The sequence below is a fragment of the Hyla sarda genome, unplaced genomic scaffold (assembly GCF_029499605.1).
Source record: "Hyla sarda isolate aHylSar1 unplaced genomic scaffold, aHylSar1.hap1 scaffold_3250, whole genome shotgun sequence".
Classification (NCBI taxonomy): Eukaryota; Metazoa; Chordata; class Amphibia; order Anura; family Hylidae; genus Hyla; species Hyla sarda.
Genome location: NW_026609989.1, coordinates 1 through 20,904, shown reverse-complemented (window position 1 = coordinate 20,904; position 20,904 = coordinate 1). Strand labels below are relative to the sequence as shown.

Sequence of the window (20,904 nt, the reverse complement as noted above, 5' to 3'; positions counted from 1 at the left end):
GCTGTACATTGACCATGCATTGCTTCTGTGGTATTGCAAAGGCAAAGACAAATGCTTCCAGCCATCCATTGCACTAATGGATTGGTCATCAGCTGGCTGTCTATGTCCCGCATCAATATAGACCAAAGTACAGAGGGTTAGGCTATGCTATTGTGCACCTACCTGATGCATCAGAAGGTGCGAGGCCCTTGCTAAATTCTGTGCACAGACTTTGAGATCTATACTTTAGACTGTATCTAAACCTGCTCCAACATGGACTGACATTCTGGCCTACTTTCAGCCGATGCGACTTGTCTGTCGCTGAACAGTCGCTTTTTATGTATTCAGCACCTATGTATAATGTTGTAAAAATGCTCTAGAAGCTAAAGTCGCAGAAATGTCACACATATTTGGCCTGCAACTTTCTGTGCGACAAATTCAGACAGGAAAAATCAGTATAAATCCTTAGAAAATTATCCCCCAGTGTCTCCATCTGCTGGCGGTATTGAATAAGCATTGCTGCACTGATGGGGTATGCATTAGACGAAAAAAAAAGAAGAAAAAGAAGAATAATACGCCCAGAAAAGAGGCGAAAAGGAGAAAAACGTAAAAAAACGTGAAAAAAAAGTAAGAGGAAGAGAAGGGAAAAAAAGGTGGAAATGGGTTTAAAAGTGATTTCGGCGGAGAAATATATATATATATATATATATATATATATATATATATATATATATATACGCGCACACACACACATATATATAAACGTATTCTCCGTTGAGATATTGCAGCCGCTGCTGTGTCCAGGCCCAGGAGCCTTAGCACTGTGCTGTGATGTCACTCAATACCACTGACATCACTAGGTGTAAACAACATCTCTCCTTTGCTGTGTATGTGACTATGGAGCTGTTTGGTGATGTCGTCTATTATGGCCTTCATAGAAGCAACAGGAGATTGTTGCATCCATCTAGAACCCTCAGAACTACAGTGCTATGATGTCACTCACTTCCACAGGCCTTGCAGAGTGTAAACAACAACAACCCAGCTTTGTTGTGTATGTAACCATAGGGATTTGTGATGTCACCTAGAACCTTCACAGCAGCGACAGCTTTATGAGGAGCATCAGCACTGCTCTGCCTGAGCAGAACCATCACCGCCATAGGTTGTCAAATAACCCGGATTTAACCCACACAGGTAAGTCCAATGGGGTGCAGGCATGTCCTCTATGCTTACAGCTTCCCGTGGGTGTTGGTTTGATACCGTTTGGGGACAGCCAAGGAGGCATCTGCAGGCAACAAAGGTAGGTGTGTGCTTGTGTGTGTGTTTCCTATGCAGATCCTAAGCCCAGTGTCACATGCAAGTAGGAGGAGTAAGAAGGGTTCCTGGCAAATCCGGGTTATGGATTGCATTTAAAAAGGCCCCGTGGGAGTGCAATGGGCCCCTGTCTTGCTGCTTAGCAATAATGGTATGGGTTTAGGTTCTGCTGTGTGTACTGGTGGTTGACTGCCCCCCAGCCCAGAGTGTGCATGGAAAATTGTCTGGCAGCCTCCCTGACAGCAAGCAGTGATAGTGCCCATGAAGGGGACCTTGTTGGGCCCGCCCCTTTCACGGTTATCGCTTCTCGGCCTTTTGGCTAAGATCAAGTGTAGTATCTGTTCTTATCAGTTTAATATCTGATACGTCCCCTATCTGGGGACCATATATTAAATGGATTTTTGAGAACGGGGGCCGATTTCGAAGCTTGCTTCCGTCGCCCTATGCATTGACCCGATATGGCAGTATCTTCGGGTACAGTGCACCACCCCCTTACAGGGTTAAAAAGAAAGATTCCTACTTTCATTGCTACCTGCTTGCTGGCTAGCCAGCTAGCCAGCCCTGTGGGCCTTGCTGCTGCTGCTGCAGCCAAAAAACAAAAGGTGGTGCTGCTGCTGCTTCTGCTGCTTCTGCTCCTGCTTGTGTCTGGCCGCTGTTGGAGCGTCCAGGCACAGGACTTCTGCTGCTGCTGACTAAATGGCCTCCTTAATTGGATCATTTGAGTAGCCAGCACACCTGTGCAGGTAGGGCATGACATGATAGGCAGCTGCCTTGATAGCGGGTGGGTGCTGAATGTTCCTAATTGACAAAATAAGATTAATGCTTATGAAGAAATATAAAATCTCATCCCTTCCCCAATATCGCGCCACACCCCTACCCCTTAATTCCCTGGTTGAACTTAATGGACATATGTCTTTTTTCGACCGTACTAACTATGTAACTATGTAACATAACATGGGGGGGGTCTCCTGGCTGTTCACACAGGTGTGTCATTGCTGTACATTGACCATGCATTGCTTCTGTGGTATTGCAAAGGCAAAGACAAATGCTTCCAGCCATCCATTGCACTAATGGATTGGTCATCAGCTGGCTGTCTATGTCCCGCATCAATATAGACCAAAGTACAGAGGGTTAGGCTATGCTATTGTGCACCTACCTGATGCATCAGAAGGTGCGAGGCCCTTGCTAAATTCTGTGCACAGACTTTGAGATCTATACTTTAGACTGTATCTAAACCTGCTCCAACATGGACTGACATTCTGGCCTACTTTCAGCCGATGCGACTTGTCTGTCGCTGAACAGTCGCTTTTTATGTATTCAGCACCTATGTATAATGTTGTAAAAATGCTCTAGAAGCTAAAGTCGCAGAAATGTCACACATATTTGGCCTGCAACTTTCTGTGCGACAAATTCAGACAGGAAAAATCAGTATAAATCCTTAGAAAATTATCCCCCAGTGTCTCCATCTGCTGGCGGTATTGAATAAGCATTGCTGCACTGATGGGGTATGCATTAGACGAAAAAAAAGAAGAAAAAGAAGAATAATACGCCCAGAAAAGAGGCGAAAAGGAGAAAAACGTAAAAAAACGTGAAAAAAAAGTAAGAGGAAGAGAAGGGAAAAAAAGGTGGAAATGGGTTTAAAAGTGATTTCGGCGGAGAAATATATATATATATATATATATATATATATATATATATATATATACGCGCACACACACACATATATATAAACGTATTCTCCGTTGAGATATTGCAGCCGCTGCTGTGTCCAGGCCCAGGAGCCTTAGCACTGTGCTGTGATGTCACTCAATACCACTGACATCACTAGGTGTAAACAACATCTCTCCTTTGCTGTGTATGTGACTATGGAGCTGTTTGGTGATGTCGTCTATTATGGCCTTCATAGAAGCAACAGGAGATTGTTGCATCCATCTAGAACCCTCAGAACTACAGTGCTATGATGTCACTCACTTCCACAGGCCTTGCAGAGTGTAAACAACAACAACCCAGCTTTGTTGTGTATGTAACCATAGGGATTTGTGATGTCACCTAGAACCTTCACAGCAGCGACAGCTTTATGAGGAGCATCAGCACTGCTCTGCCTGAGCAGAACCATCACCGCCATAGGTTGTCAAATAACCCGGATTTAACCCACACAGGTAAGTCCAATGGGGTGCAGGCATGTCCTCTATGCTTACAGCTTCCCGTGGGTGTTGGTTTGATACCGTTTGGGGACAGCCAAGGAGGCATCTGCAGGCAACAAAGGTAGGTGTGTGCTTGTGTGTGTGTTTCCTATGCAGATCCTAAGCCCAGTGTCACATGCAAGTAGGAGGAGTAAGAAGGGTTCCTGGCAAATCCGGGTTATGGATTGCATTTAAAAAGGCCCCGTGGGAGTGCAATGGGCCCCTGTCTTGCTGCTTAGCAATAATGGTATGGGTTTAGGTTCTGCTGTGTGTACTGGTGGTTGACTGCCCCCCAGCCCAGAGTGTGCATGGAAAATTGTCTGGCAGCCTCCCTGACAGCAAGCAGTGATAGTGCCCATGAAGGGGACCTTGTTGGGCCCGCCCCTTTCACGGTTATCGCTTCTCGGCCTTTTGGCTAAGATCAAGTGTAGTATCTGTTCTTATCAGTTTAATATCTGATACGTCCCCTATCTGGGGACCATATATTAAATGGATTTTTGAGAACGGGGGCCGATTTCGAAGCTTGCTTCCGTCGCCCTATGCATTGACCCGATATGGCAGTATCTTCGGGTACAGTGCACCACCCCCTTACAGGGTTAAAAAGAAAGATTCCTACTTTCATTGCTACCTGCTTGCTGGCTAGCCAGCTAGCCAGCCCTGTGGGCCTTGCTGCTGCTGCTGCAGCCAAAAAACAAAAGGTGGTGCTGCTGCTGCTTCTGCTGCTTCTGCTTCTGCTTGTGTCTGGCCGCTGTTGGAGCGTCCAGGCACAGGACTTCTGCTGCTGCTGACTAAATGGCCTCCTTAATTGGATCATTTGAGTAGCCAGCACACCTGTGCAGGTAGGGCATGACATGATAGGCAGCTGCCTTGATAGCGGGTGGGTGCTGAATGTTCCTAATTGACAAAATAAGATTAATGCTTATGAAGAAATATAAAATCTCATCCCTTCCCCAATATCGCGCCACACCCCTACCCCTTAATTCCCTGGTTGAACTTGATGGACATATGTCTTTTTTCGACCGTACTAACTATGTAACTATGTAACATAACATGGGGGGGGGTCTCCTGGCTGTTCACACAGGTGTGTCATTGCTGTACATTGACCATGCATTGCTTCTGTGGTATTGCAAAGGCAAAGACAAATGCTTCCAGCCATCCATTGCACTAATGGATTGGTCATCAGCTGGCTGTCTATGTCCCGCATCAATATAGACCAAAGTACAGAGGGTTAGGCTATGCTATTGTGCACCTACCTGATGCATCAGAAGGTGCGAGGCCCTTGCTAAATTCTGTGCACAGACTTTGAGATCTATACTTTAGACTGTATCTAAACCTGCTCCAACATGGACTGACATTCTGGCCTACTTTCAGCCGATGCGACTTGTCTGTCGCTGAACAGTCGCTTTTTATGTATTCAGCACCTATGTATAATGTTGTAAAAATGCTCTAGAAGCTAAAGTCGCAGAAATGTCACACATATTTGGCCTGCAACTTTCTGTGCGACAAATTCAGACAGGAAAAATCAGTATAAATCCTTAGAAAATTATCCCCCAGTGTCTCCATCTGCTGGCGGTATTGAATAAGCATTGCTGCACTGATGGGGTATGCATTAGACGAAAAAAAAGAAGAAAAAGAAGAATAATACGCCCAGAAAAGAGGCGAAAAGGAGAAAAACGTAAAAAAACGTGAAAAAAAAGTAAGAGGAAGAGAAGGGAAAAAAAGGTGGAAATGGGTTTAAAAGTGATTTCGGCGGAGAAATATATATATATATATATATATATATATATATATATATATATATATACGCGCACACACACACATATATATAAACGTATTCTCCGTTGAGATATTGCAGCCGCTGCTGTGTCCAGGCCCAGGAGCCTTAGCACTGTGCTGTGATGTCACTCAATACCACTGACATCACTAGGTGTAAACAACATCTCTCCTTTGCTGTGTATGTGACTATGGAGCTGTTTGGTGATGTCGTCTATTATGGCCTTCATAGAAGCAACAGGAGATTGTTGCATCCATCTTGAACCCTCAGAACTACAGTGCTATGATGTCACTCACTTCCACAGGCCTTGCAGAGTGTAAACAACAACAACCCAGCTTTGTTGTGTATGTAACCATAGGGATTTGTGATGTCACCTAGAACCTTCACAGCAGCGACAGCTTTATGAGGAGCATCAGCACTGCTCTGCCTGAGCAGAACCATCACCGCCATAGGTTGTCAAATAACCCGGATTTAACCCACACAGGTAAGTCCAATGGGGTGCAGGCATGTCCTCTATGCTTACAGCTTCCCGTGGGTGTTGGTTTGATACCGTTTGGGGACAGCCAAGGAGGCATCTGCAGGCAACAAAGGTAGGTGTGTGCTTGTGTGTGTGTTTCCTATGCAGATCCTAAGCCCAGTGTCACATGCAAGTAGGAGGAGTAAGAAGGGTTCCTGGCAAATCCGGGTTATGGATTGCATTTAAAAAGGCCCCGTGGGAGTGCAATGGGCCCCTGTCTTGCTGCTTAGCAATAATGGTATGGGTTTAGGTTCTGCTGTGTGTACTGGTGGTTGACTGCCCCCCAGCCCAGAGTGTGCATGGAAAATTGTCTGGCAGCCTCCCTGACAGCAAGCAGTGATAGTGCCCATGAAGGGGACCTTGTTGGGCCCGCCCCTTTCACGGTTATCGCTTCTCGGCCTTTTGGCTAAGATCAAGTGTAGTATCTGTTCTTATCAGTTTAATATCTGATACGTCCCCTATCTGGGGACCATATATTAAATGGATTTTTGAGAACGGGGGCCGATTTCGAAGCTTGCTTCCGTCGCCCTATGCATTGACCCGATATGGCAGTATCTTCGGGTACAGTGCACCACCCCCTTACAGGGTTAAAAAGAAAGATTCCTACTTTCATTGCTACCTGCTTGCTGGCTAGCCAGCTAGCCAGCCCTGTGGGCCTTGCTGCTGCTGCTGCAGCCAAAAAACAAAAGGTGGTGCTGCTGCTGCTTCTGCTGCTTCTGCTTCTGCTTGTGTCTGGCCGCTGTTGGAGCGTCCAGGCACAGGACTTCTGCTGCTGCTGACTAAATGGCCTCCTTAATTGGATCATTTGAGTAGCCAGCACACCTGTGCAGGTAGGGCATGACATGATAGGCAGCTGCCTTGATAGCGGGTGGGTGCTGAATGTTCCTAATTGACAAAATAAGATTAATGCTTATGAAGAAATATAAAATCTCATCCCTTCCCCAATATCGCGCCACACCCCTACCCCTTAATTCCCTGGTTGAACTTGATGGACATATGTCTTTTTCCGACCGTACTAACTATGTAACTATGTAACATAACATGGGGGGGGTCTCCTGGCTGTTCACACAGGTGTGTCATTGCTGTACATTGACCATGCATTGCTTCTGTGGTATTGCAAAGGCAAAGACAAATGCTTCCAGCCATCCATTGCACTAATGGATTGGTCATCAGCTGGCTGTCTATGTCCCGCATCAATATAGACCAAAGTACAGAGGGTTAGGCTATGCTATTGTGCACCTACCTGATGCATCAGAAGGTGCGAGGCCCTTGCTAAATTCTGTGCACAGACTTTGAGATCTATACTTTAGACTGTATCTAAACCTGCTCCAACATGGACTGACATTCTGGCCTACTTTCAGCCGATGCGACTTGTCTGTCGCTGAACAGTCGCTTTTTATGTATTCAGCACCTATGTATAATGTTGTAAAAATGCTCTAGAAGCTAAAGTCGCAGAAATGTCACACATATTTGGCCTGCAACTTTCTGTGCGACAAATTCAGACAGGAAAAATCAGTATAAATCCTTAGAAAATTATCCCCCAGTGTCTCCATCTGCTGGCGGTATTGAATAAGCATTGCTGCACTGATGGGGTATGCATTAGACGAAAAAAAAAGAAGAAAAAGAAGAATAATACGCCCAGAAAAGAGGCGAAAAGGAGAAAAACGTAAAAAAACGTGAAAAAAAAGTAAGAGGAAGAGAAGGGAAAAAAAGGTGGAAATGGGTTTAAAAGTGATTTCGGCGGAGAAATATATATATATATATATATATATATATATATATATATATATATATACGCGCACACACACACATATATATAAACGTATTCTCCGTTGAGATATTGCAGCCGCTGCTGTGTCCAGGCCCAGGAGCCTTAGCACTGTGCTGTGATGTCACTCAATACCACTGACATCACTAGGTGTAAACAACATCTCTCCTTTGCTGTGTATGTGACTATGGAGCTGTTTGGTGATGTCGTCTATTATGGCCTTCATAGAAGCAACAGGAGATTGTTGCATCCATCTAGAACCCTCAGAACTACAGTGCTATGATGTCACTCACTTCCACAGGCCTTGCAGAGTGTAAACAACAACAACCCAGCTTTGTTGTGTATGTAACCATAGGGATTTGTGATGTCACCTAGAACCTTCACAGCAGCGACAGCTTTATGAGGAGCATCAGCACTGCTCTGCCTGAGCAGAACCATCACCGCCATAGGTTGTCAAATAACCCGGATTTAACCCACACAGGTAAGTCCAATGGGGTGCAGGCATGTCCTCTATGCTTACAGCTTCCCGTGGGTGTTGGTTTGATACCGTTTGGGGACAGCCAAGGAGGCATCTGCAGGCAACAAAGGTAGGTGTGTGCTTGTGTGTGTGTTTCCTATGCAGATCCTAAGCCCAGTGTCACATGCAAGTAGGAGGAGTAAGAAGGGTTCCTGGCAAATCCGGGTTATGGATTGCATTTAAAAAGGCCCCGTGGGAGTGCAATGGGCCCCTGTCTTGCTGCTTAGCAATAATGGTATGGGTTTAGGTTCTGCTGTGTGTACTGGTGGTTGACTGCCCCCCAGCCCAGAGTGTGCATGGAAAATTGTCTGGCAGCCTCCCTGACAGCAAGCAGTGATAGTGCCCATGAAGGGGACCTTGTTGGGCCCGCCCCTTTCACGGTTATCGCTTCTCGGCCTTTTGGCTAAGATCAAGTGTAGTATCTGTTCTTATCAGTTTAATATCTGATACGTCCCCTATCTGGGGACCATATATTAAATGGATTTTTGAGAACGGGGGCCGATTTCGAAGCTTGCTTCCGTCGCCCTATGCATTGACCCGATATGGCAGTATCTTCGGGTACAGTGCACCACCCCCTTACAGGGTTAAAAAGAAAGATTCCTACTTTCATTGCTACCTGCTTGCTGGCTAGCCAGCTAGCCAGCCCTGTGGGCCTTGCTGCTGCTGCTGCAGCCAAAAAACAAAAGGTGGTGCTGCTGCTGCTTCTGCTGCTTCTGCTCCTGCTTGTGTCTGGCCGCTGTTGGAGCGTCCAGGCACAGGACTTCTGCTGCTGCTGACTAAATGGCCTCCTTAATTGGATCATTTGAGTAGCCAGCACACCTGTGCAGGTAGGGCATGACATGATAGGCAGCTGCCTTGATAGCGGGTGGGTGCTGAATGTTCCTAATTGACAAAATAAGATTAATGCTTATGAAGAAATATAAAATCTCATCCCTTCCCCAATATCGCGCCACACCCCTACCCCTTAATTCCCTGGTTGAACTTAATGGACATATGTCTTTTTTCGACCGTACTAACTATGTAACTATGTAACATAACATGGGGGGGGTCTCCTGGCTGTTCACACAGGTGTGTCATTGCTGTACATTGACCATGCATTGCTTCTGTGGTATTGCAAAGGCAAAGACAAATGCTTCCAGCCATCCATTGCACTAATGGATTGGTCATCAGCTGGCTGTCTATGTCCCGCATCAATATAGACCAAAGTACAGAGGGTTAGGCTATGCTATTGTGCACCTACCTGATGCATCAGAAGGTGCGAGGCCCTTGCTAAATTCTGTGCACAGACTTTGAGATCTATACTTTAGACTGTATCTAAACCTGCTCCAACATGGACTGACATTCTGGCCTACTTTCAGCCGATGCGACTTGTCTGTCGCTGAACAGTCGCTTTTTATGTATTCAGCACCTATGTATAATGTTGTAAAAATGCTCTAGAAGCTAAAGTCGCAGAAATGTCACACATATTTGGCCTGCAACTTTCTGTGCGACAAATTCAGACAGGAAAAATCAGTATAAATCCTTAGAAAATTATCCCCCAGTGTCTCCATCTGCTGGCGGTATTGAATAAGCATTGCTGCATTGATGGGGTATGCATTAGACGAAAAAAAAGAAGAAAAAGAAGAATAATACGCCCAGAAAAGAGGCGAAAAGGAGAAAAACGTAAAAAAACGTGAAAAAAAAGTAAGAGGAAGAGAAGGGAAAAAAAGGTGGAAATGGGTTTAAAAGTGATTTCGGCGGAGAAATATATATATATATATATATATATATATATATATATATATATATACGCGCACACACACACATATATATAAACGTATTCTCCGTTGAGATATTGCAGCCGCTGCTGTGTCCAGGCCCAGGAGCCTTAGCACTGTGCTGTGATGTCACTCAATACCACTGACATCACTAGGTGTAAACAACATCTCTCCTTTGCTGTGTATGTGACTATGGAGCTGTTTGGTGATGTCGTCTATTATGGCCTTCATAGAAGCAACAGGAGATTGTTGCATCCATCTAGAACCCTCAGAACTACAGTGCTATGATGTCACTCACTTCCACAGGCCTTGCAGAGTGTAAACAACAACAACCCAGCTTTGTTGTGTATGTAACCATAGGGATTTGTGATGTCACCTAGAACCTTCACAGCAGCGACAGCTTTATGAGGAGCATCAGCACTGCTCTGCCTGAGCAGAACCATCACCGCCATAGGTTGTCAAATAACCCGGATTTAACCCACACAGGTAAGTCCAATGGGGTGCAGGCATGTCCTCTATGCTTACAGCTTCCCGTGGGTGTTGGTTTGATACCGTTTGGGGACAGCCAAGGAGGCATCTGCAGGCAACAAAGGTAGGTGTGTGCTTGTGTGTGTGTTTCCTATGCAGATCCTAAGCCCAGTGTCACATGCAAGTAGGAGGAGTAAGAAGGGTTCCTGGCAAATCCGGGTTATGGATTGCATTTAAAAAGGCCCCGTGGGAGTGCAATGGGCCCCTGTCTTGCTGCTTAGCAATAATGGTATGGGTTTAGGTTCTGCTGTGTGTACTGGTGGTTGATTGCCCCCCAGCCCAGAGTGTGCATGGAAAATTGTCTGGCAGCCTCCCTGACAGCAAGCAGTGATAGTGCCCATGAAGGGGACCTTGTTGGGCCCGCCCCTTTCACGGTTATCGTTTCTCGGCCTTTTGGCTAAGATCAAGTGTAGTATCTGTTCTTATCAGTTTAATATCTGATACGTCCCCTATCTGGGGACCATATATTAAATGGATTTTTGAGAACGGGGGCCGATTTCGAAGCTTGCTTCCGTCGCCCTATGCATTGACCCGATATGGCAGTATCTTCGGGTACAGTGCACCACCCCCTTACAGGGTTAAAAAGAAAGATTCCTACTTTCATTGCTACCTGCTTGCTGGCTAGCCAGCTAGCCAGCCCTGTGGGCCTTGCTGCTGCTGCTGCAGCCAAAAAACAAAAGGTGGTGCTGCTGCTGCTTCTGCTGCTTCTGCTTCTGCTTGTGTCTGGCCGCTGTTGGAGCGTCCAGGCACAGGACTTCTGCTGCTGCTGACTAAATGGCCTCCTTAATTGGATCATTTGAGTAGCCAGCACACCTGTGCAGGTAGGGCATGACATGATAGGCAGCTGCCTTGATAGCGGGTGGGTGCTGAATGTTCCTAATTGACAAAATAAGATTAATGCTTATGAAGAAATATAAAATCTCATCCCTTCCCCAATATCGCGCCACACCCCTACCCCTTAATTCCCTGGTTGAACTTGATGGACATATGTCTTTTTTCGACCGTACTAACTATGTAACTATGTAACATAACATGGGGGGGGTCTCCTGGCTGTTCACACAGGTGTGTCATTGCTGTACATTGACCATGCATTGCTTCTGTGGTATTGCAAAGGCAAAGACAAATGCTTCCAGCCATCCATTGCACTAATGGATTGGTCATCAGCTGGCTGTCTATGTCCCGCATCAATATAGACCAAAGTACAGAGGGTTAGGCTATGCTATTGTGCACCTACCTGATGCATCAGAAGGTGCGAGGCCCTTGCTAAATTCTGTGCACAGACTTTGAGATCTATACTTTAGACTGTATCTAAACCTGCTCCAACATGGACTGACATTCTGGCCTACTTTCAGCCGATGCGACTTGTCTGTCGCTGAACAGTCGCTTTTTATGTATTCAGCACCTATGTATAATGTTGTAAAAATGCTCTAGAAGCTAAAGTCGCAGAAATGTCACACATATTTGGCCTGCAACTTTCTGTGCGACAAATTCAGACAGGAAAAATCAGTATAAATCCTTAGAAAATTATCCCCCAGTGTCTCCATCTGCTGGCGGTATTGAATAAGCATTGCTGCACTGATGGGGTATGCATTAGACGAAAAAAAAGAAGAAAAAGAAGAATAATACGCCCAGAAAAGAGGCGAAAAGGAGAAAAACGTAAAAAAACGTGAAAAAAAAGTAAGAGGAAGAGAAGGGAAAAAAAGGTGGAAATGGGTTTAAAAGTGATTTCGGCGGAGAATATATATATATATATATATATATATATATATATATATATATATACGCGCACACACACACATATATATAAACGTATTCTCCGTTGAGATATTGCAGCCGCTGCTGTGTCCAGGCCCAGGAGCCTTAGCACTGTGCTGTGATGTCACTCAATACCACTGACATCACTAGGTGTAAACAACATCTCTCCTTTGCTGTGTATGTGACTATGGAGCTGTTTGGTGATGTCGTCTATTATGGCCTTCATAGAAGCAACAGGAGATTGTTGCATCCATCTAGAACCCTCAGAACTACAGTGCTATGATGTCACTCACTTCCACAGGCCTTGCAGAGTGTAAACAACAACAACCCAGCTTTGTTGTGTATGTAACCATAGGGATTTGTGATGTCACCTAGAACCTTCACAGCAGCGACAGCTTTATGAGGAGCATCAGCACTGCTCTGCCTGAGCAGAACCATCACCGCCATAGGTTGTCAAATAACCCGGATTTAACCCACACAGGTAAGTCCAATGGGGTGCAGGCATGTCCTCTATGCTTACAGCTTCCCGTGGGTGTTGGTTTGATACCGTTTGGGGACAGCCAAGGAGGCATCTGCAGGCAACAAAGGTAGGTGTGTGCTTGTGTGTGTGTTTCCTATGCAGATCCTAAGCCCAGTGTCACATGCAAGTAGGAGGAGTAAGAAGGGTTCCTGGCAAATCCGGGTTATGGATTGCATTTAAAAAGGCCCCGTGGGAGTGCAATGGGCCCCTGTCTTGCTGCTTAGCAATAATGGTATGGGTTTAGGTTCTGCTGTGTGTACTGGTGGTTGACTGCCCCCCAGCCCAGAGTGTGCATGGAAAATTGTCTGGCAGCCTCCCTGACAGCAAGCAGTGATAGTGCCCATGAAGGGGACCTTGTTGGGCCCGCCCCTTTCACGGTTATCGCTTCTCGGCCTTTTGGCTAAGATCAAGTGTAGTATCTGTTCTTATCAGTTTAATATCTGATACGTCCCCTATCTGGGGACCATATATTAAATGGATTTTTGAGAACGGGGGCCGATTTCGAAGCTTGCTTCCGTCGCCCTATGCATTGACCCGATATGGCAGTATCTTCGGGTACAGTGCACCACCCCCTTACAGGGTTAAAAAGAAAGATTCCTACTTTCATTGCTACCTGCTTGCTGGCTAGCCAGCTAGCCAGCCCTGTGGGCCTTGCTGCTGCTGCTGCAGCCAAAAAACAAAAGGTGGTGCTGCTGCTGCTGCTTCTGCTGCTTCTGCTTCTGCTTGTGTCTGGCCGCTGTTGGAGCGTCCAGGCACAGGACTTCTGCTGCTGCTGACTAAATGGCCTCCTTAATTGGATCATTTGAGTAGCCAGCACACCTGTGCAGGTAGGGCATGACATGATAGGCAGCTGCCTTGATAGCGGGTGGGTGCTGAATGTTCCTAATTGACAAAATAAGATTAATGCTTATGAAGAAATATAAAATCTCATCCCTTCCCCAATATCGCGCCACACCCCTACCCCTTAATTCCCTGGTTGAACTTGATGGACATATGTCTTTTTTCGACCGTACTAACTATGTAACTATGTAACATAACATGGGGGGGGGTCTCCTGGCTGTTCACACAGGTGTGTCATTGCTGTACATTGACCATGCATTGCTTCTGTGGTATTGCAAAGGCAAAGACAAATGCTTCCAGCCATCCATTGCACTAATGGATTGGTCATCAGCTGGCTGTCTATGTCCCGCATCAATATAGACCAAAGTACAGAGGGTTAGGCTATGCTATTGTGCACCTACCTGATGCATCAGAAGGTGCGAGGCCCTTGCTAAATTCTGTGCACAGACTTTGAGATCTATACTTTAGACTGTATCTAAACCTGCTCCAACATGGACTGACATTCTGGCCTACTTTCAGCCGATGCGACTTGTCTGTCGCTGAACAGTCGCTTTTTATGTATTCAGCACCTATGTATAATGTTGTAAAAATGCTCTAGAAGCTAAAGTCGCAGAAATGTCACACATATTTGGCCTGCAACTTTCTGTGCGACAAATTCAGACAGGAAAAATCAGTATAAATCCTTAGAAAATTATCCCCCAGTGTCTCCATCTGCTGGCGGTATTGAATAAGCATTGCTGCACTGATGGGGTATGCATTAGACGAAAAAAAAGAAGAAAAAGAAGAATAATACGCCCAGAAAAGAGGCGAAAAGGAGAAAAACGTAAAAAAACGTGAAAAAAAAGTAAGAGGAAGAGAAGGGAAAAAAAGGTGGAAATGGGTTTAAAAGTGATTTCGGCGGAGAAATATATATATATATATATATATATATATATATATATATATATACGCGCACACACACACATATATATAAACGTATTCTCCGTTGAGATATTGCAGCCGCTGCTGTGTCCAGGCCCAGGAGCCTTAGCACTGTGCTGTGATGTCACTCAATACCACTGACATCACTAGGTGTAAACAACATCTCTCCTTTGCTGTGTATGTGACTATGGAGCTGTTTGGTGATGTCGTCTATTATGGCCTTCATAGAAGCAACAGGAGATTGTTGCATCCATCTAGAACCCTCAGAACTACAGTGCTATGATGTCACTCACTTCCACAGGCCTTGCAGAGTGTAAACAACAACAACCCAGCTTTGTTGTGTATGTAACCATAGGGATTTGTGATGTCACCTAGAACCTTCACAGCAGCGACAGCTTTATGAGGAGCATCAGCACTGCTCTGCCTGAGCAGAACCATCACCGCCATAGGTTGTCAAATAACCCGGATTTAACCCACACAGGTAAGTCCAATGGGGTGCAGGCATGTCCTCTATGCTTACAGCTTCCCGTGGGTGTTGGTTTGATACCGTTTGGGGACAGCCAAGGAGGCATCTGCAGGCAACAAAGGTAGGTGTGTGCTTGTGTGTGTGTTTCCTATGCAGATCCTAAGCCCAGTGTCACATGCAAGTAGGAGGAGTAAGAAGGGTTCCTGGCAAATCCGGGTTATGGATTGCATTTAAAAAGGCCCCGTGGGAGTGCAATGGGCCCCTGTCTTGCTGCTTAGCAATAATGGTATGGGTTTAGGTTCTGCTGTGTGTACTGGTGGTTGACTGCCCCCCAGCCCAGAGTGTGCATGGAAAATTGTCTGGCAGCCTCCCTGACAGCAAGCAGTGATAGTGCCCATGAAGGGGACCTTGTTGGGCCCGCCCCTTTCACGGTTATCGCTTCTCGGCCTTTTGGCTAAGATCAAGTGTAGTATCTGTTCTTATCAGTTTAATATCTGATACGTCCCCTATCTGGGGACCATATATTAAATGGATTTTTGAGAACGGGGGCCGATTTCGAAGCTTGCTTCCGTCGCCCTATGCATTGACCCGATATGGCAGTATCTTCGGGTACAGTGCACCACCCCCTTACAGGGTTAAAAAGAAAGATTCCTACTTTCATTGCTACCTGCTTGCTGGCTAGCCAGCTAGCCAGCTAGCCAGCTAGCCAGCCCTGTGGGCCTTGCTGCTGCTGCTGCAGCCAAAAAACAAAAGGTGGTGCTGCTGCTGCTTCTGCTGCTTCTGCTTCTGCTTGTGTCTGGCCGCTGTTGGAGCGTCCAGGCACAGGACTTCTGCTGCTGCTGACTAAATGGCCTCCTTAATTGGATCATTTGAGTAGCCAGCACACCTGTGCAGGTAGGGCATGACATGATAGGCAGCTGCCTTGATAGCGGGTGGGTGCTGAATGTTCCTAATTGACAAAATAAGATTAATGCTTATGAAGAAATATAAAATCTCATCCCTTCCCCAATATCGCGCCACACCCCTACCCCTTAATTCCCTGGTTGAACTTGATGGACATATGTCTTTTTTCGACCGTACTAACTATGTAACTATGTAACATAACATGGGGGGGGTCTCCTGGCTGTTCACACAGGTGTGTCATTGCTGTACATTGACCATGCATTGCTTCTGTGGTATTGCAAAGGCAAAGACAAATGCTTCCAGCCATCCATTGCACTAATGGATTGGTCATCAGCTGGCTGTCTATGTCCCGCATCAATATAGACCAAAGTACAGAGGGTTAGGCTATGCTATTGTGCACCTACCTGATGCATCAGAAGATGCGAGGCCCTTGCTAAATTCTGTGCACAGACTTTGAGATCTATACTTTAGACTGTATCTAAACCTGCTCCAACATGGACTGACATTCTGGCCTACTTTCAGCCGATGCGACTTGTCTGTCGCTGAACAGTCGCTTTTTATGTATTCAGCACCTATGTATAATGTTGTAAAAATGCTCTAGAAGCTAAAGTCGCAGAAATGTCACACATATTTGGCCTGCAACTTTCTGTGCGACAAATTCAGACAGGAAAAATCAGTATAAATCCTTAGAAAATTATCCCCCAGTGTCTCCATCTGCTGGCGGTATTGAATAAGCATTGCTGCACTGATGGGGTATGCATTAGACGAAAAAAAAGAAGAAAAAGAAGAATAATACGCCCAGAAAAGAGGCGAAAAGGAGAAAAACGTAAAAAAACGTGAAAAAAAAGTAAGAGGAAGAGAAGGGAAAAAAAGGTGGAAATGGGTTTAAAAGTGATTTCGGCGGAGAATATATATATATATATATATATATATATATATATATATATATATACGCGCACACACACACATATATATAAACGTATTCTCCGTTGAGATATTGCAGCCGCTGCTGTGTCCAGGCCCAGGAGCCTTAGCACTGTGCTGTGATGTCACTCAATACCACTGACATCACTAGGTGTAAACAACATCTCTCCTTTGCTGTGTATGTGACTATGGAGCTGTTTGGTGATGTCGTCTATTATGGCCTTCATAGAAGCAACAGGAGATTGTTGCATCCATCTAGAACCCTCAGAACTACAGTGCTATGATGTCACTCACTTCCACAGGCCTTGCAGAGTGTAAACAACAACAACCCAGCTTTGTTGTGTATGTAACCATAGGGATTTGTGATGTCACCTAGAACCTTCACAGCAGCGACAGCTTTATGAGGAGCATCAGCACTGCTCTGCCTGAGCAGAACCATCACCGCCATAGGTTGTCAAATAACCCGGATTTAACCCACACAGGTAAGTCCAATGGGGTGCAGGCATGTCCTCTATGCTTACAGCTTCCCGTGGGTGTTGGTTTGATACCGTTTGGGGACAGCCAAGGAGGCATCTGCAGGCAACAAAGGTAGGTGTGTGCTTGTGTGTGTGTTTCCTATGCAGATCCTAAGCCCAGTGTCACATGCAAGTAGGAGGAGTAAGAAGGGTTCCTGGCAAATCCGGGTTATGGATTGCATTTAAAAAGGCCCCGTGGGAGTGCAATGGGCCCCTGTCTTGCTGCTTAGCAATAATGGTATGGGTTTAGGTTCTGCTGTGTGTACTGGTGGTTGACTGCCCCCCAGCCCAGAGTGTGCATGGAAAATTGTCTGGCAGCCTCCCTGACAGCAAGCAGTGATAGTGCCCATGAAGGGGACCTTGTTGGGCCCGCCCCTTTCACGGTTATCGCTTCTCGGCCTTTTGGCTAAGATCAAGTGTAGTATCTGTTCTTATCAGTTTAATATCTGATACGTCCCCTATCTGGGGACCATATATTAAATGGATTTTTGAGAACGGGGGCCGATTTCGAAGCTTGCTTCCGTCGCCCTATGCATTGACCCGATATGGCAGTATCTTCGGGTACAGTGCACCACCCCCTTACAGGGTTAAAAAGAAAGATTCCTACTTTCATTGCTACCTGCTTGCTGGCTAGCCAGCTAGCCAGCCCTGTGGGCCTTGCTGCTGCTGCTGCAGCCAAAAAACAAAAGGTGGTGCTGCTGCTGCTTCTGCTGCTTCTGCTTCTGCTTGTGTCTGGCCGCTGTTGGAGCGTCCAGGCACAGGACTTCTGCTGCTGCTGACTAAATGGCCTCCTTAATTGGATCATTTGAGTAGCCAGCACACCTGTGCAGGTAGGGCATGACATGATAGGCAGCTGCCTTGATAGCGGGTGGGTGCTGAATGTTCCTAATTGACAAAATAAGATTAATGCTTATGAAGAAATATAAAATCTCATCCCTTCCCCAATATCGCGCCACACCCCTACCCCTTAATTCCCTGGTTGAACTTGATGGACATATGTCTTTTTTCGACCGTACTAACTATGTAACTATGTAACATAACATGGGGGGGGTCTCCTGGCTGTTCACACAGGTGTGTCATTGCTGTACATTGACCATGCATTGCTTCTGTGGTATTGCAAAGGCAAAGACAAATGCTTCCAGCCATCCATTGCACTAATGGATTGGTCATCAGCTGGCTGTCTATGTCCCGCATCAATATAGACCAAAGTACAGAGGGTTAGGCTATGCTATAGTGCACCTACCTGATGCATCAGAAGGTGCGAGGCCCTTGCTAAATTCTGTGCACAGACTTTGAGATCTATACTTTAGACTGTATCTAAACCTGCTCCAACATGGACTGACATTCTGGCCTACTTTCAGCCGATGCGACTTGTCTGTCGCTGAACAGTCGCTTTTTATGTATTCAGCACCTATGTATAATGTTGTAAAAATGCTCTAGAAGCTAAAGTCGCAGAAATGTCACACATATTTGGCCTGCAACTTTCTGTGCGACAAATTCAGACAGGAAAAATCAGTATAAATCCTTAGAAAATTATCCCCCAGTGTCTCCATCTGCTGGCGGTATTGAATAAGCATTGCTGCACTGATGGGGTATGCATTAGACGAAAAAAAAGAAGAAAAAGAAGAATAATACGCCCAGAAAAGAGGCGAAAAGGAGAAAAACGTAAAAAAACGTGAAAAAAAAGTAAGAGGAAGAGAAGGGAAAAAAAGGTGGAAATGGGTTTAAAAGTGATTTCGGCGGAGAATATATATATATATATATATATATATATATATATATATATATATACGCGCACACACACACATATATATAAACGTATTCTCCGTTGAGATATTGCAGCCGCTGCTGTGTCCAGGCCCAGGAGCCTTAGCACTGTGCTGTGATGTCACTCAATACCACTGACATCACTAGGTGTAAACAACATCTCTCCTTTGCTGTGTATGTGACTATGGAGCTGTTTGGTGATGTCGTCTATTATGGCCTTCATAGAAGCAACAGGAGATTGTTGCATCCATCTAGAACCCTCAGAACTACAGTGCTATGATGTCACTCACTTCCACAGGCCTTGCAGAGTGTAAACAACAACAACCCAGCTTTGTTGTGTATGTAACCATAGGGATTTGTGATGTCACCTAGAACCTTCACAGCAGCGACAGCTTTATGAGGAGCATCAGCACTGCTCTGCCTGAGCAGAACCATCACCGCCATAGGTTGTCAAATAACCCGGATTTAACCCACACAGGTAAGTCCAATGGGGTGCAGGCATGTCCTCTATGCTTACAGCTTCCCGTGGGTGTTGGTTTGATACCGTTTGGGGACAGCCAAGGAGGCATCTGCAGGCAACAAAGGTAGGTGTGTGCTTGTGTGTGTGTTTCCTATGCAGATCCTAAGCCCAGTGTCACATGCAAGTAGGAGGAGTAAGAAGGGTTCCTGGCAAATCCGGGTTATGGATTGCATTTAAAAAGGCCCCGTGGGAGTGCAATGGGCCCCTGTCTTGCTGCTTAGCAATAATGGTATGGGTTTAGGTTCTGCTGTGTGTACTGGTGGTTGACTGCCCCCCAGCCCAGAGTGTGCATGGAAAATTGTCTGGCAGCCTCCCTGACAGCAAGCAGTGATAGTGCCCATGAAGGGGACCTTGTTGGGCCCGCCCCTTTCACGGTTATCGCTTCTCGGCCTTTTGGCTAAGATCAAGTGTAGTATCTGTTCTTATCAGTTTAATATCTGATACGTCCCCTATCTGGGGACCATATATTAAATGGATTTTTGAGAACGGGGGCCGATTTCGAAGCTTGCTTCCGTCGCCCTATGCATTGACCCGATATGGCAGTATCTTCGGGTACAGTGCACCACCCCCTTACAGGGTTAAAAAGAAAGATTCCTACTTTCATTGCTACCTGCTTGCTGGCTAGCCAGCTAGCCAGCCCTGTGGGCCTTGCTGCTGCTGCTGCAGCCAAAAAACAAAAGGTGGTGCTGCTGCTGCTTCTGCTGCTTCTGCTTCTGCTTGTGTCTGGCCGCTGTTGGAGCGTCCAGGCACAGGACTTCTGCTGCTGCTGACTAAATGGCCTCCTTAATTGGATCATTTGAGTAGCCAGCACACCTGTGCAGGTAGGGCATGACATGATAGGCAGCTGCCTTGATAGCGGGTGGGTGCTGAATGTTCCTAATTGACAAAATAAGATTAATGCTTATGAAGAAATATAAAATCTCATCCCTTCCCCAATATCGCGCCACACCCCTACCCCTTAATTCCCTGGTTGAACTTGATGGACATATGTCTTTTTTCGACCGTACTAACTATGTAACTATGTAACATAACATGGGGGGGGGTCTCCTGGCTGTTCACACAGGTGTGTCATTGCTGTACATTGACCATGCATTGCTTCTGTGGTATTGCAAAGGCAAAGACAAATGCTTCCAGCCATCCATTGCACTAATGGATTGGTCATCAGCTGGCTGTCTATGTCCCGCATCAATATAGACCAAAGTACAGAGGGTTAGGCTATGCTATTGTGCACCTACCTGATGCATCAGAAGGTGCGAGGCCCTTGCTAAATTCTGTGCACAGACTTTGAGATCTATACTTTAGACTGTATCTAAACCTGCTCCAACATGGACTGACATTCTGGCCTACTTTCAGCCGATGCGACTTGTCTGTCGCTGAACAGTCGCTTTTTATGTATTCAGCACCTATGTATAATGTTGTAAAAATGCTCTAGAAGCTAA

General features: G+C 45.9%; 9 non-coding genes across 9 annotated transcripts; all 9 read left to right on the top strand.

Annotated features, from left to right (window-relative positions):
- The first annotated feature begins 1,589 nt into the window (after positions 1-1,589).
- LOC130329874 (U2 spliceosomal RNA) lies at positions 1,590-1,780 on the top strand. The gene has a single exon (XR_008873351.1). It is a non-coding gene; the product is annotated as a U2 spliceosomal RNA (small nuclear RNA).
- Positions 1,781-3,868: 2,088 nt separating this feature from the next.
- On the top strand, positions 3,869-4,059 carry LOC130329873 (U2 spliceosomal RNA). Its single transcript, XR_008873350.1, has one exon. It is a non-coding gene; the product is annotated as a U2 spliceosomal RNA (small nuclear RNA).
- A 2,091-nt stretch (positions 4,060-6,150) lies between these two features.
- LOC130329872 (U2 spliceosomal RNA) lies at positions 6,151-6,341 on the top strand. The gene has a single exon (XR_008873349.1). It is a non-coding gene; the product is annotated as a U2 spliceosomal RNA (small nuclear RNA).
- Positions 6,342-8,432: 2,091 nt separating this feature from the next.
- Positions 8,433-8,623, top strand: LOC130329880 (U2 spliceosomal RNA). Its single transcript, XR_008873356.1, has one exon. It is a non-coding gene; the product is annotated as a U2 spliceosomal RNA (small nuclear RNA).
- Positions 8,624-10,711: 2,088 nt separating this feature from the next.
- On the top strand, positions 10,712-10,902 carry LOC130329875 (U2 spliceosomal RNA). Its single transcript, XR_008873352.1, has one exon. It is a non-coding gene; the product is annotated as a U2 spliceosomal RNA (small nuclear RNA).
- A 2,087-nt stretch (positions 10,903-12,989) lies between these two features.
- On the top strand, positions 12,990-13,180 carry LOC130329879 (U2 spliceosomal RNA). Its single transcript, XR_008873355.1, has one exon. It is a non-coding gene; the product is annotated as a U2 spliceosomal RNA (small nuclear RNA).
- A 2,090-nt stretch (positions 13,181-15,270) lies between these two features.
- LOC130329878 (U2 spliceosomal RNA) lies at positions 15,271-15,461 on the top strand. Its single transcript, XR_008873354.1, has one exon. It is a non-coding gene; the product is annotated as a U2 spliceosomal RNA (small nuclear RNA).
- A 2,103-nt stretch (positions 15,462-17,564) lies between these two features.
- Positions 17,565-17,755, top strand: LOC130329877 (U2 spliceosomal RNA). The gene has a single exon (XR_008873353.1). It is a non-coding gene; the product is annotated as a U2 spliceosomal RNA (small nuclear RNA).
- Positions 17,756-19,842: 2,087 nt separating this feature from the next.
- LOC130329871 (U2 spliceosomal RNA) lies at positions 19,843-20,033 on the top strand. Its single transcript, XR_008873348.1, has one exon. It is a non-coding gene; the product is annotated as a U2 spliceosomal RNA (small nuclear RNA).
- The last annotated feature ends 871 nt before the right edge of the window (positions 20,034-20,904 follow it).